Raw genomic sequence first — 16,409 nt, forward strand, 5'->3', positions numbered from 1 at the left:
GAGAAAATAAGATTTTACTTACCGATAAATCTATTTCTCGTAGTCCGTAGTGGATGCTGGGCGCCCATCCCAAGTGCGGATTGTCTGCAATACTTGTACATAATTGTTGTTACAAAAAAATCGGGTTGTTATTGTTGTGAGCCGTCTGTTCAGAGGCTCCTACGTTTGTCATACTGTTAACTGGGTTCAGATCACAAGTTATACGGTGTGATTGGTGTGGCTGGTATGAGTCTTACCCGGGATTCAATATCCTTCCTTATTGTGTACGCTCGTCCGGGCACAGTATCCTAACTGAGGCTTGGAGGAGGGTCATAGGGGGAGGAGCCAGTACACCACCTGATCCTAAAGCTTTAGTTTTGTGCCCTGTCTCCTGCGGAGCCGCTAATCCCCATGGTCCTGACGGAGTCCCCAGCATCCACTACGGACTACGAGAAATAGATTTATCGGTAAGTAAAATCTTATTTTTTACCCCATGTTCCCTCACAGCCTAAGAAGGCGCCGTTTTATCAGGTTCAGTTCTTTCGGACCCAGAAAAACAGGCGTGGAAAAGGCGGGTCTTTTCTGTCCAGAGGCAGAGGTAGGGGAAAAAGGCTGCAGCAAACAGCAGGTTCCCAGGAGCAAAAGTCCTCCCCCGCTTCTTCTTCCAAGTCCGCCGCATGACGGTGGGGCTCCACAGGCCCCGTACTGGTGGGGGGCCGCCTCAAAAATTTCAGCGATCAGTGGGCTCGCTCACAGGTGGATCCCTGGATCCTTCAAATAGTATCTCAGGGGTACAAACTGGAATTCGAGGCGTCTCCACCCCACCGGGTCCTAAAATCTGCCTTGCCGATTGCTCCCTCAGACAGGGAGGCTGTGCTAGCGGCAATTCACAAGCTGTATTCCCAGCAGGTGATAATCAAGGTGCCCCTACTTCAACAAGGCCGGGGTTACTATTCCACACTATTTGTGGTACCGAAACCGGACGGTTCGGTGAGACCCATTTGAAATTTGAAATTCTTGAACACATACATAAAAAAATTCAAGTTCAAGATGGAATCGCTCAGGGCGGTTATTGCAAGTCTGGACGAGGGGGATTACATGGTATCCCTGGACATCAAGGATGCTTACCTGCATGTCCCCATTTACCATCCTCACCAGGAGTACCTCAGATTTGTGGTACAAGATTGCCATTACCAATTCCAGACGTTGCCATTTGGACTGTCCACGGCACCAAGGGTGTTTACCAAGGTAATGGCGGAAATGATGATACTCCTTCGAAAAAAGGGAGTTTTAATTATCCCGTACTTGGACGATCCCCTAATAAAAGCGAGGTCCAAGGAACAGTTGTTGGTAGGAGTAGCACTATCTCAGGAGGTGCTGCACCAGCACGGTTGGATTCTGAATATTCCAAAATCACAGCTGGTTCCGACGACACGTCTACTGTTCCTGGGTATGATTCTGGATACAGCCCAGAAAAAAGTGTTTCTCCCGGAGGAGAAAGCCAAGAAGCTGTCATCTCTAGTCAGAGACCTCCTGAAACCAAAACAGGTATCGGTGCATCACTGCACGCGGGTCCTGGGAAAGATGGTAGCTTCTTACGAAGCAATTCCTTACGGCAGGTTCCATGCCAGAATCTTTCAGTGGGATCTGCTGGACCAATGGTCCGGATCGCATCTCCAGATGCATCGCTTAATAACCCTGTCTCCAAGAACCAGGGTGTCTCTGCTGTGGTGGCTGCAGAGGGCTCATCTTCTAGAGGGCCGCAGATTCGGTATACAGGACTGGGTCCTGGTGACCACGGATGCCAGCCTTCGAGGCTGGGGGGCAGTCACACAGGGAAGAAACTTCCAAGGACTATGGTCGAGTCAGGAGACTTCCCTACACATAAATATTCTGGAACTAAGGGCCATTTACAATGCCCTAAGTCAGGCAAAATCCCTGCTTCTACACCAGCCGGTACTGATCCAATCAGACAACATCACGGCAGTCGCCCATGTAAATCGACAGGGCGGCACAAGAAGCAGGATGGCAATGGCAGAAGCCACAAGGATTCTCCGTTGGGCGGAAAATCATGTACTAGCACTGTCAGCAGTGTTCATCCCGGGAGTGGACAACTGGGAAGCAGACTTTCTCAGCAGGCACGACCTCCACCCGGGAGAGTGGGGACTTCATCCAGAAGTCTTCCAGATGCTGGTAAACCGTTGGGAAAAACCACAGGTGGACATGATGGCGTCCCGCCTCAACAAAAAGCTAAAAAGATATTGCGCCAGGTCAAGGGACCCTCAGGCGATAGCTGTGGACGCTCTAGTGACACCGTGGGTGTACCAGTCAGTTTATGTGTTCCCTCCTCTGCCTCTCATACCAAAGGTATTGAGAATAATAAGAAAACGAGGAGTAAGAACAATACTCGTGGTTCCGGATTGGCCACGACGAGCGTGGTACCCGGAACTTCAAGAGATGATCTCAGAGGACCCATGGCCTCTGCCGCTCAGACAGGACCTGCTGCAGCAGGGGCCCTGTCTATTCCAAGACTTACCGCGGCTGCGTTTGACGGCATGGCGGTTGAACGCCGGATCCTGAAGGAAAAGGGCATTCCGGAGGAAGTCATTCCTACGCTGATTAAAGCCAGGAAAGATGTAACTGCAAAGCATTATCACCGCATATGGCGGAAATATGTTGCTTGGTGCGAGGCCAAAAAGGCCCCGACAGAGGAATTTCAACTGGGTCGATTTCTGCACTTCCTACAAGCAGGAGTGACTATGGGCCTGAAATTAGGCTCCATTAAGGTACAGATCTCGGCTCTGTCGATTTTCTTCCAGAAAGAACTAGCTTCACTACCTGAAGTTCAGACATTTGTGAAGGGAGTGCTGCATATTCAGCCCCCGTTTGTGCCTCCAGTGGCACCTTGGGATCTCAACGTGGTGTTGAGTTTCTTAAAATCACATTGGTTTGAGCCACTTAAAACCGTGGATCTAAAATATCTCACGTGGAAAGTGGTCATGTTATGGGCCTTGGCTTCGGCCAGGCGTGTGTCAGAATTGGCGGCTTTATCATGTAAAAGCCCTTATCTGATTTTCCATATGGATAGGGCAGAATTGAGGACTCGTCCCCAGTTTCTCCCTAAGGTGGTATCAGCTTTTCACTTGAACCAACCTATTGTGGTGCCTGCGGCTACTAGGGACTTGGAGGAGTCCAAGTTACTGGACGTAGTCAGGGCCTTGAAAATTTATGTTTCCAGGACAGCTAGAGTCAGGAAAACTGACTCGCTATTTATCCTGTATGCACCCAACAAACTGGGTGCTCCTGCTTCTAAGCAGACTATCGCTCGCTGGATCTGTAACACGATTCAGCAGGCGCATTCTGCGGCTGGACTGCCGCATCCTAAATCAGTGACAGCCCATTCCACAAGGAAGGTGGGCTCATCTTGGGCGGCTGCCCGAGGGGTCTCGGCTTTACAACTTTGCCGAGCTGCTACTTGGTCAGGGGCAAACACGTTTTGCGAAATTCTACAAATTTGACACCCTGGCTGAGGAGGACCTTGAGTTCTCTCATTCGGTGCTGCAGAGTCATCCGCACTCTCCCGCCCGTTTGGGAGCTTTGGTATAATCCCCATGGTCCTTTCGGAGTTCCCAGCATCCACTAGGACGTCAGAGAAAATAAGATTTTACTCACCGGTAAATCTATTTCTCGTAGTCCGTAGTGGATGCTGGGCGCCTATCCCAAGTGCGGATTGTCTGCAATACTTGTATATAGTTATTGTTAACTAAAGGGTTATTGTTGAGCCATCTGTTGTGAGGCTCAGTTGTTTTCATACTGTAAACTGGGTATAATATCACGAGTTATACGGTGACTGGTATGAGTCTTACCCGGGATTCAAAATCCTTCCTTATTATGTCAGCTCGTCCGGGCACAGTGTCCTAACTGAGGCTTGGAGGAGGGTCATAGTGGGAGGAGCCAGTGCACACCAGGTGACCTAAAGCTTTCTTTAGTTGTGCCCAGTCTCCTGCGGAGCCGCTATTCCCCATGGTCCTTTCGGAGTTCCCAGCATCCACTACGGACTACGAGAAATAGATTTACCGGTGAGTAAAATCTTATTTTCTCCTTCATCCACTAGGGGCCACTGGAGTGTAGTTACAATGGGGAGATAGTAGGCAGTAATTGGGAGCTGGCACTTTAAAAATTCTAACCCTGTGGCTAGCTCCTCCCCTACTATCTCCCCTCCAAGCCAGTCTTAGTTAGTGCCCGAGGGTAGCTGGTTCACTTGGGTTTAGCTGAAGAATTTTTTCTTTTTTCTTTATTATTTTATTTTCTCTAACGTCCTAGTGGATGCTGGGAACTCCGTAAGGACCATGGGGAATAGACGGACTCCGCAGGAGACTGGGCACTCTAAGAAAGATTTAGGACTGCCTGGTGTGCACTGGCTCCTCCCCCTATGACCCTCCTCCAAGCCCCAGTTAGATTTCTGTGCCTGGCCGAGCTGGATGCACACTAGGGGCTCTCCTGAGCTCCTAGAAAGAAAGTATAGTTTAGGTTAGGGCGCCCTGAGCAGCAATATTAACACCTTGGCTGGCAAACTGGCACCATATTTAGTCCCTAGGGCTATATAGGTGCTAATTAACCCCTGCCAGAACTTTTACATTAGCGGGAGAAAGCCCGCCGAAAAAGGGGCGGGGCCATCTCCCTCAGCACACTGGCGCCATTTTTCCCTCACAGCTCCGCTGGAAGGAAGCTCCCTGGCTCTCCCCTGCAGTCCTGCACTACAGAAAAAGGGTAAAAAAGAGAGGGGGGGGGGCACAAATTAGGCGCAGTATAACTACTTATGCAGCTATAAGGGGAAAACACATTTCTATAGTGATATCCCTGTAATATATAGCGCTCTGTTGTGTGCTGGCATACTCTCCCTCTGTCTCCCCAAAGGGCTTTGTGGGGTCCTGTCCTCTGTAAGAGCATTCCCTGTGTGTCTGCTGTGTGTCTGTACTGCTGTGTCGACATGTATGAGGAGGAAAATGATGTGGAGGCGGAGCAAATGCCTGTGAATGTGATGTCACCCCCTGAGGGGTCGACACCTGTGTGGTTAGACTTATGGAAGGAATTGCGTGAAAGTGTCAACTCCTTACACAAAAGGTTTGACGACATAGGACAGCCGGCTACACAGCTTGTGCCTGTTCCAGCGTCTCAAATGTCATCAGGGGCCTTAAAACGCCCGCTACCTCAGGTGACAGATACAGACGTCGACACGGATACCGACTCCAGTGTCGACGATGATGAGACTAGTGTACCCTCCAATAGGTCCACCCGTTACATGATTGTGGCAATGAAAAATGTTTTACACATTTCTGATAATACCCCAGGTACCACAAAAAAGGGTATTATGTTTGGTGAGAAAAAACTACCTGTAGTTTCTCTGACGTCCTAGTGGATGCTGGGAACTCCGTAAGGACCATGGGGAATAGCGGCTCCGCAGGAGACTGGGCACAAAAGAAAAGCTTTAGGACTACCTGGTGTGCACTGGCTCCTCCCCCTATGACCCTCCTCCAAGCCTCAGTTAGATTTTTGTGCCCGACCGAGCAGGGTGCAATCTAGGGGGCTCTCCTGAGCTTCTTAGAAAAAGTTAGTTTTAGGTTTCTTATTTTCAGTGATACCTGCTGGCAACAGGCTCACTGCATCGAGGGACTAAGGGGAGAAGAAGCGAACCTGCCTGCTTGCAGCCAGCTTGGGCTTCTTAGGCTACTGTACACCATTAGCTCCAGAGGGACCGAACACAGGCCCAGCCTCGGAGTCCGGTCCCAGAGCCGCGACGCCGGCCCCCTTACAGAGCCAGAAGCAAGAAGAGGTCCGGAAAATGGGCGGCAGAAGACATCAGTCTTCAACAAGGTAGCGCACAGCACTGCAGCTGTGCGCCATTGCTCCTCAGGCACACTTCACACTCCGGTCACTGAGGGTGCAGGGCGCTAGGGGGGGGCGCCCTGAGCAGCAATAAAAACACCTTGGCTGGCGAATATACATCACATATAACCCCCAGGGCTATATGGATGTATATTAACCCCTGCCAGAATACAGCAAAAAGCGGGAGAAAAGTCAGCCGAGAAGGGGGCGGAGCCTATCTCCTCAGCACACGGGCGCCATTTTCCCTCACAGCTCCGCTGGAAGGACGTCTCCCTGACTCTCCCCTGCAGTCCTGCACTACAGAAAAGGGTAAAACAAGAGGGGGGGGGGGAGGGGCACTAATTTGGCGCAGTAATAATATAAATAGCAGCTATAAGGGAAAAACACTCTTTATAGTGTTATCCCAGTATATATATAGCGCTCTGGTGTGTGCTGGCATACTCTCCCTCTGTCTCCCCAAAGGGCTAGTGGGGTCCTGTCCTCTATCAGAGCATTCCCTGTGTGTGTGCTGTGTGTCGGTACGATTGTGTCGACATGTATGAGGAGGAAAATGATGTGGAGGCGGAGCAATTGCCTGTAATAGAGATGTCACCCCCTAGGGAGTCGACACCTGAGTGGATGGGCTTATGGAAGGAATTACGTGAAAGTGTCAGCTCTTTACAAAAGACGGTTGATGACATGAGACAGCCGGCTACTCAGCTTGTGCCTGTCCAGGCGTCTCAAAGGCCATCAGGGGCTCTAAAACGCCCGTTACCTCAGATGGCAGATACAGACGCCGACACGGATACTGACTCCAGTGTCGACGATGAAGAGACGAATGTGACTTCCAGTAGGGCCACACGTTACATGATTGAGGCAATGAAAAATGTTTTACACATTTCTGATAGTACAAGTACCACTAAAAAGGGTATTATGTTTGGTGAGAAAAAACTACCTGTAGTTTTTCCTGCATCTGAAGAATTAAATGAAGTGTGTGATGAAGCGTGGGTTTCCCCCGATAAAAAACTGATAATTCCTAAAAGATTATTGGCATCATACCCCTTCCCGCCAGAGGATAGGGCACGTTGGGAAACACCCCCTAGGGTGGATAAAGCGCTCACACGTTTGTCTAAACAGTTGGCACTACCGTTCCTGATACGGCCGCCCTAAAGGAACCTGCTGACAGAAAGCAGGAGAATATCCTAAAATGTATATACACTCACACGGGTGTTATACTGCGACCAGCAATCGCCTCAGCCTGGATGTGCAGTGCTGGGGTGGCTTGGTTGGATTCCCTGACTAAAAATATTGATACCCTAGATAGGGACAGTATATTACTGACTATAGAGCATTTAAAAGATGCATTTTTATATATGCGTGATGCACAGAGGGATATTTGCCGACTGGCATCAAGAGTAAGTGCGCTGTCCATCTCTGCCAGAAGAGGGTTATGGACGCGGCAGTGGTCAGGTGATGCGGATTCCAAAAGGCATATGGAAGTATTGCCTTATAAAGGGGAGGAGTTATTTGGGGTAGGTCTATCAGACCTAGTGGCCACGGCAACTGCTGGGAAATCCAAATTTTTACCCCAGGTAGCCTTTCAACATAAGAAGACGCCGTATTATCAGGCGCAGTCCTTTCGGCCCCATAAGGGCAAGCGGGCAAAAGGCTCCTCATTTCTGCCCCGTGGCAGAGGGAGAGGAAAAAGGCTGCAGCAAACAGCCAGTTCCCAGGAACAGAAGCCCTTTCCCGCTTCCGCCAAGTCCTCAGCATGACGCTGGGGCTTTACAAGCGGACTCAGGCACGGTGGGGGCCCGTCTCAAGAATTTCAGCGCGCAGTGGGCTCACTCACAAGTGGACCCCTGGATCCTTCAGGTGGTATCTCAGGGGTACAAATTGGAATTCGAGACGTCTCCCCCTCGCCGTTTCCTAAAGTCTGCTTTACCGACGTCTCCCTCCGACAGGGAGGCGGTATTGGAAGCAATTCACAAGCTGTATTCTCAGCAGGTGATAATCAAGGTACCCCTCCTGCAACAGGGAAAGGGGTATTAATCCACGCTGTTTGTGGTACCGAAGCCGGACGGCTCGGTGAGACCTATTTTAAATCTGAAATCCTTGAACACTTACATACAGAGGTTCAAATTCAAGATGGAGTCACTCAGAGCGGTGATTGCGAACCTGGAAGAAGGGGATTATATGGTGTCTCTGGACATCAAGGATGCTTACCACCATGTCCAAATTTACCCTTCTCACCAAGGGTACCTCAGGTTTGTGGTACAGAACTGCCACTATCAGTTTCAGACGCTGCCGTTTGGATTGTCCACGGCACCCCGGGTCTTTACCAAAGTAATGGACGAAATGATGATACTCCTCCGAAGGAAAGGAGTTTTAATTATCCCTTACTTGGACGATCTCCTGATAAGGGCAAGATCCAGGGAACAGTTGGTAGTCGGGGTAGCACTATCTCAAGTAGTGTTGCGGCAGCACGGTTGGATTCTCAATATCCCAAAATCGCAGCTGATCCCGACGACACGTCTTCTATTCCTAGGGATGATCCTGGACACAGTCCAGAAAAAGGTGTTTCTCCCGGAGGAGAAAGCCAGGGAGTTATCCGAGCTAGTCAGAAACCTCCTAAAACCAGGCCAAGTCTCAGTGCATCAATGCACAAGGGTCCTGGGAAAAATGGTGGCTTCTTACGAAGCAATCCCATTCGGCAGATTCCACGCAAGAACATTCCAGTGGGACCTGCTGGACAAATGGTCCGGATCGCATCTTCAGATGCATCGGCGGATAACCCTATCACCAAGGACAAGGGTGTCTCTCCTGTGGTGGTTGCAGAGTGCTCATCTTCTAGAGGGCCGCAGATTCGGCATTCAGGACTGGGTCCTGGTGACCACAGATGCCAGCCTGCGAGGCTGGGGAGCAGTCACACAGGGAAGAAATTTCCAGGGCTTGTGGTCAAGCCTGGAGACATCACTTCACATAAATATCCTGGAGTTAAGGGCCATTTAAAATGCTCTAAGCCAAGCAAGACCTCTGCTTCAGGGTCAGCCGGTGCTGATCCAGTCGGACAACATCACGGCAGTCGCCCACGTAAACAGACAGGGCGGCACAAGAAGCAGGAGGGCAATGGCAGAAGCTGCAAGGATTCTTCGCTGGGCGGAAAATCATGTGATAGCACTGTCAGCAGTGTTCATTCCGGGAGTGGACAACTGGGAAGCAGACTTCCTCAGCAGGCACGACCTCCACCCGGGAGAGTGGGGACTTCACCCAGAAGTCTTCCACATGATTGTAAACCGTTGGGAAAAACCAAAGGTGGACATGATGGCGTCCCGCCTCAACAAAAAACTGGACAGGTATTGCGCCAGGTCAAGGGACCCTCAGGCAATAGCTGTGGACGCTCTGGTAACACCGTGGGTGTACCAGTCAGTGTATGTGTTCCCTCCTCTGCCTCTCATACCCAAGGTACTGAGAATTATAAGACGGAGAGGAGTAAGAACTATACTCGTGGCTCCGGATTGGCCAAGAAGGACTTGGTACCCGGAACTTCAAGAGATGCTCACAGAGGACCCGTGGCCTCTACCTCTAAGAAGGGACCTGCTCCAGCAAGGACCCTGTCTGTTCCAAGACTTACCGCGGCTGCGTTTGACGGCATGGCGGTTGAACGCCGGATCCTGAAGGAAAAAGGCATTCCGGAGGAAGTCATCCCTACCCTGATCAAAGCCAGGAAGGATGTAACCGCAAAACATTATCACCGCATTTGGCGAAAATATGTTGCGTGGTGCGAGGCCAGGAAGGCCCCAACGGAGGAATTTCAACTGGGTCGATTCCTGCATTTCCTGCAAACAGGAGTGTCTATGGGCCTCAAATTGGGATCCATTAAGGTTCAGACTTCGGCCCTGTCGATTTTCTTCCAGAAATAACTGGCTTCAGTTCCTGAAGTTCAGACGTTTGTCAAGGGGGTGCTGCATATACAGCCTCCTTTTGTGCCTCCAGTGGCACCTTGGGATCTCAATGTAGTTTTGGGGTTCCTCAAATCACATTGGTTTGAACCGCTTAAATCTGTGGATTTAAAATATCTCACATGGAAAGTGGTCATGCTGTTGGCCCTGGCTTCGGCCAGGCGCGTGTCAGAATTGGCGGCTTTATCCTGTAAAAGCCCTTATCTGATTTTCCATTCGGACAGGGCGGAATTGAGGACTCGTCCTCAGTTTCTCCCTAAGGTGGTGTCAGCGTTTCACCTGAACCAGCCTATTGTGGTGCCTGCGGCTACTAGGGACTTGGAGGACTCCAAGTTGCTAGACGTTGTCAGGGCCCTGAAAATATATGTTTCCAGGACGGCTGGAGTCAGAAAATCTGACTCGCTGTTTATCCTGTGCGCACCCAACAAGCTGGGTGCTCCTGCTTCTAAGCAGACCATTGCTCGCTGGATCTGTAATACAATTCAGCTTGCGCATTCTGTGGCAGGCCTGCCACAGCCAAAATCTGTAAATGCCCACTCCACAAGGAAGGTGGGCTCATCCTGGGCGGCTGCCCGAGGGGTCTCGGCGTTACAACTTTGCCGAGCTGCTACTTGGTCAGGGTCAAATACCTTTGTAAAATTTTACAAATTTGACACTCTGGCTGAGGAGGACCTTAAGTTCTCTCATTCGGTGCTGCAGAGTCATCCGCACTCTCCCGCCCGTTTGGGAGCTTTGGCATAATCCCCATGGTCCTTACGGAGTTCCCAGCATCCACTAGGACGTCAGAGAAAATAAGAATTTATTTACCGATAATTCTATTTCTCGTAGTCCGTAGTGGATGCTGGGCGCCCATCCCAAGTGCGGATTATCTGCAATACTTGTACATAGTTATTGTTAACAAATCGGGTTATTGTTGTTCTTCTCCCCTTAGTCCCTCGATGCAGTGAGCCTGTTGCCAGCAGGACTCACTGAAAATAAAAAACCTAACTTAAACTTTTTCACTAAGCAGCTCAGGAGAGCCACCTAGTGTGCACCCTTCTCGTTTGGGCACAAAAATCTAACTGAGGCTTGGAGGAGGGTCATAGGGGGAGGAGCCAGTGCACACCAGGTAGTCCTAAAGCTTTTCTTTTGTGCCCAGTCTCCTGCGGAGCCGCTATTCCCCATGGTCCTTACGGAGTTCCCAGCATCCACTACGGACTACGAGAAATAGAATTATCGGTAAGTAAATTCTTATTTTTTCCTGCATCTGAGGAATTAAATGAGGTGTGTGAGGAAGCGTGGACTTCCCCCGATAAGAAATTGATAATTTCAAAACGTTTATTGGCAGCGTACCCTTTCCCGCCAGAGGATAGGTCACGTTGGGAAACACCCCCTAGGGTAGATAAGGCGCTGACACGCTTATCAAAGAAGGTGGCACTACCGTCTCCGGATACGGCCACCCTGAAGGAACCTGCTGATAGAAAGCAGGAAGCTACCCTAAAAGCTATTTACACACACACGGGCATTATATTGCGACCAGCGATTGCATCAGCTTGGATGTGCAGTGCTGCTGCTGCGTGGTCAGATTCCCTGTCGGATAATATTGATACCATGGATAGCTACAATATTTTGCTGATGATTGAGCATATAAAAGATGCAGTCTTATACATGCGTGATGCACAGAGTGATATTTGCCGACTGGCATCAAGAATAAGCGCCATGTCCATTGCCGCCAGAAGGGGGTTATGGACACGGCAATGGGCTGGCGATGCCGACTCAAAGCGGCATATGGAGGTTTTGCCCTATAAGTGGGTGGAACTGTTTGGGGATGGTCTTTCGGACCTCGTGTCCACAGCTACTGCCCCACAGGCTGCCCCACAGCAAAAGAAAGCACCGTATTATCAGGTACAGTCCTTTCGGCCCCAGAAAAACAAGAGGGCTAGAGGCTCATCCTTTCTGCCGAGAGGCAAAGGTAGAGGAAAAAAGCTGCAACACACAGCTAGTTCCCAAGAGCAGAAGTCCTCCCCTGCGTCCGGTAAGTCCACAGCATGACGCTGGGGCTGCTCAGGCGGACCCGGGTACGGTGGGGGCCCGTCTCAGAAATTTCAGCACACAGTGGGCTCTCTTTCAGGTGGATCCCTGGGTCCTTCAAGTAATACTTCAGGGGTACAGGCTGGAATTCGAGATGTCTCCCCCCCGCCGTTTCCTAAAATCTGCCTTACCGGCAACTCCCTCTGCCAGGGAGGCAGTGTTGGTGGCTATCCAAAAACTGTATTCACAGCAAGTGATTGTCAAGGTACCCCTCCTTCAACAAGGAAAGGGTTACTATTCCACAATGTTTGTGGTACCGAAACCGGACGGTTCGGTGAGGCCCATCTTAAATTTAAAATCCTTGAACACTTATATCAAAAATTTCAAGTTCAAGATGGAATCGCTCAGGGCGGTTATTGCGAGCCTGGAGGAGGGGGACTACATGGTCTCCCTGGACATCAAGGATGCATACCTACATGTCCCCATTTACCCTCCTCACCAGGAGTACCTCAGATTTGTGGTACAGAACTGTCACTATCAGTTCCAGACGCTGCCGTTTGGGTTATCCACGGCACAGAGGGTCTTTACCAAGGTAATGGCCGAAATGATGATACTCCTTCGCAAGACAGGAGTTTCAATTATCCCGTACTTGGACGATCTCCTGATAAAGGCGAGGTCCAAGGAACAGTTGCTAGTAGGGGTAGCACTTTCTCGGGAAGTGCTTCAACAGCACGGCTGGATTCTCAAGTCACAGCTGGTCCCGACGACACGTCTTCTGTTCCTGGGAATGATTCTGGACACAGACCAGAAAAGAGTGTTTCTTCCAATGGAAAAAGCCGAGGAGTTGTCATCTCTAGTCAGAGACATCCTAAAACCGGGACAGGTGTCGGTACATCAATGCACACGAGTCCTGGGAAAGATGGTAGCTTCGTACGAGGCAATTCCATTCGGAAGGTTCCACGCAAGGACCTTCCAGTGGGACCTGTTGGACAAATGGTCCGGGTCCCATCTGCAGATGAAACAGCGGATAACCCTATCGGCAAGAACCAGGGTGTCGCTGCTGTGGTGGCGGCAGAAGGCTCATCTACTAGAGGGCCGCATATTCGGAATACAGGACTGGGTCCTGGTGACCACGGACGCCAGCCTTCGGGGCTGGGGGGCAGTCACTCAGGGAAGAAATTTCCAAGGACTGTGGTCAAATCAGGAGATTTCGCTTCACATAAATGTTCTGGAGCTAAGGGCCATTTACAATGCCCTAAATCAAGCAAGACCCCTGCTTCAGAACCGGCCGGTGCTGATCCAGTCAGACAACATCACGGCGGTCGCCCATGTAAACAGACAGGGCGGCACAAGAAGCAGGAGGGCAATGGCAGAAGCCACAAGGATTCTCCGATGGGCAGAGATTCATGTGTTAGCTCTGACAGCAGTATTCATTCCGGGAGTGGACAACTGGGAAGCAGACTTCCTCAGCAGGCACCACCTCCACCCGGGAGAATGGGGACTTCATCCAGAAGTTTTCCGAATGCTGGTCAACCGTTGGGAAAAACCACAGGTGGACATGATGGCGTCCCGCCTAAACAAAAAGCTAAAAAGGTATTGCGCCAGGTAAAGGGACCGTCAGGCGATCGCTGTGGACGCTCTAGTGACACCGTGGGTGTACCAGTCGGTTTATGTGTTTCCTCCTCTGCCTCTCATACCCAAGGTACTGAGAATAATAAGAAGGCGACGAGTGAGAACTATTCTCGTGGCTCCGGATTGGCCAAGAAGAACCTGGTAGCCGGAACTTCAAGAGATGCTTGCAGAGGACCCTTGGCCTCTGCCGCTCAGACAAGACCTGCTGCAGCAGGGACCCTGTCTGTTTCAAGACTTACCGCGGCTGCGTTTGACGGCATGGCGGTTGAACGCCGGATCCTAAAGGAAAAAGGTATTCCGGAGGAAGTCATCCCTACCCTGATCAAAGCCAGGAAGGATGTCACCGCAAAGCATTATCACCGCATTTGGCGGAAATATGTTGCTTGGTGTGAGGCCAAGAAGGCCCCAACGGAGGAATTTCAACTGGGTCGTTTCTTACATTTCCTGCAAGCAGGTGTGACTTTGGGCCTCAAATTGGGGTCCATTAAGGTCCAGATCTCGGCCCTGTCGATTTTCTTCCAGAAAGAACTGGCTTCACTGCCTGAAGTTCAGACTTTTGTCAAGGGAGTCCTGCATATTCAGCCTCCTTTTGTGCCCCCAGTGGCACCTTGGGATCTCAATGTGGTCTTGGAATTTCTAAAATCACATTGGTTTGAGCCACTTAAGACTGTGGATTTAAAATATCTCACGTGGAAAGTGGTTATGTTGTTGGCTCTGGCTTCAGCCAGACGGGTGTCAGAATTGGCGGCTTTGTCCTGTAAAAGCCCCTATCTGATTTTCCATATGGATAGGGCAGAGTTGAGGACTCGTCCTCAGTTTCTCCCGAAGGTGGTATCAGCTTTTCACTTGAACCAACCTATTGTGGTGCCTGCGGCTACTAGGGACTTGGAGGATTCCAAGTTTCTGGACGTAGTCAGGGCCCTGAAAATTTATGTTTCCAGGACGGCTGGAGTCAGGAAAACTGACTCGCTGTTTGTACTATATGCACCCAACAAGCTGGGTGCACCTGCTTCTAAGCAGTCTATCGCGCGCTGGATTTGTAGCACTATTCAGCTGGCGCATTCTGCGGTGGGACTACCGCAGCCCTTAAAATGTGAAAGCCCATTCCACAAGGAAGGTGGGCTCATCTTGGGCGGCTGCCCGAGGGGTCTCGGCTTTACAACTTTGCCGAGCTACTACTTGGTCAGGGGCAAACACGTTTGCAAAATTCTATAAATTTGATACCCTGGCTGAGGAGGACCTGGAGTTCTCTCATTCGGTGCTGCAGAGTCATCCGCACTCTCCCACCCGTTTGGGAGCTTTGGTATAATCCCCATGGTCCTTACGGAGTACCCAGCATCCACTAGGACGTTAGAGAAAATAAGAATTTACTCACCGGTAATTCTATTTCTCGTAGTCCGTAGTGGATGCTGAGCGCCCATCCCAAGTGCGGATTGTCTGCAATACTTGTACATAGTTATTGTTACAAAAATCGGGTTGTTATGGCGAGCCATCTGTTCAGAGGCTCCATTGTTATCATCATACTGTTAACCGGGGTTCCTATCACGAGTTATATGGTGTGATTGGTGTGGCTGGTATGAGTCTTACCCGGGATTCAAAATCCTTCCTTATTGTGTCAGCTCTTCCGGGCACAGTGTCCTAACTGAGGCTTGGTGGAGGGTCATAGGGGGAGGAGCCAGTGCACACCAGGTAGTCCTAAATCTTTCTTAGAGTGCCCAGTCTCCTGCGGAGCCCGTCTATTCCCCATGGTCCTTACGGAGTACCCAGCATCCACTACGGACTACGAGAAATAGAATTACCGGTGAGTAAATTCTTATTTTTGCAAAGTTCGTGGATTACAAATACAACAGGAGAGGACCGATCTACACTGGATTATGTGAGTATAATTTTACCAACAGGTACCCCATGGATTCTACATGGAGAAGAGGACCGACCCTCGTGTGAACATAGGTATGTATGTATGGAGGTGTGGATGTATGTAATAAACTTTTACTTTCAAGGTGTGTGTGTCCTGTTTTTTTTTGGGGGTATTTTTTTAGTAGTAGTACTACAGGTACCAGCGGGCCCGGTTTTCCACCGCATGCTGGTACTTGTGGTTCTCCAAGTACCAGCTTGCGAGGGAGGCTTGCTGGGACTTGTAGTACTGCTACTAAAAACAATATTCTAAGTTTTTACACATGCTATCAGCCCCCCATCCGCCGCCCTTGGATGGGGGGGACAGCCTCGGGCTTCGCCCCTGGCCTTTGGGTGGCTTGAGGGGGGTACCCCTTGATTTAAGGGGTTCCCACTCCAGGGTACCCCGGCCAGGGGTGACTAGTTGGTTATGTAATGCCAGGGCCGCAGGGACCGACATAAATGTGTCCCCCGGCTGTGGCATTATGTACCTGGCTAGTGGAGCCCAGTGCTGGTTTCAAAAATATGGGGGACCCCTATGCTTTTTGTCCCCCGTATTTTTGGAACCAGGCGCAGAGCCCGGTGCTAGTTGATTAAATATGGGGGAAGCCCTCTCAATTTTCCCCCCATATTTTTTCAACCAGGACCGGCTCAAAGAGCCCGAGGCTGGTTTTGCTTAGGAGGGGGGACCCCACGCATTTTTTTTTCTCTGACGTCCTAAGTGGATGCTGGGGACTCCGTAAGGACCATGGGGAATAGCGGCTCCGCAGGAGACAGGGCACAAAAGTAAAAGCTTTAGGATCAGGTGGTGTGCACTGGCTCCTCCCCCTATGACCCTCCTCCAAGCCTCAGTTAGGTTTTTGTGCCCGGCCGAGAAGGGTGCAATCTAGGTGGCTCTCCTAAAGAGCTGCTTAGAGTAAAAGTTTTGTTAGGTTTTTTATTTTCAGTGAGTCCTGCTGGCAACAGGCTCACTGCAACGAGGGACTTAGGGGAGAAGAAGTGAACTCACCTGCGTGCAGGATGGATTGGCTTCTTAGGCTACTGGACACTAGCTCCAGAGGGACGATC

At 50.5% G+C, this 16,409-nt stretch overlaps 1 protein-coding gene across 6 annotated transcripts in view; it reads left to right on the plus strand.

Annotated features, from left to right (window-relative positions):
• The window catches only part of PIAS2 (protein inhibitor of activated STAT 2), a 160,993-nt gene that overhangs the window by 15,110 nt on the left and 129,474 nt on the right, over positions 1-16,409 (plus strand). The window lies entirely within an intron of this gene.

The sequence above is a fragment of the Pseudophryne corroboree genome, chromosome 1 (genome assembly GCF_028390025.1).
Source record: "Pseudophryne corroboree isolate aPseCor3 chromosome 1, aPseCor3.hap2, whole genome shotgun sequence".
NCBI classification, from domain to species: Eukaryota; Metazoa; Chordata; class Amphibia; order Anura; family Myobatrachidae; genus Pseudophryne; species Pseudophryne corroboree.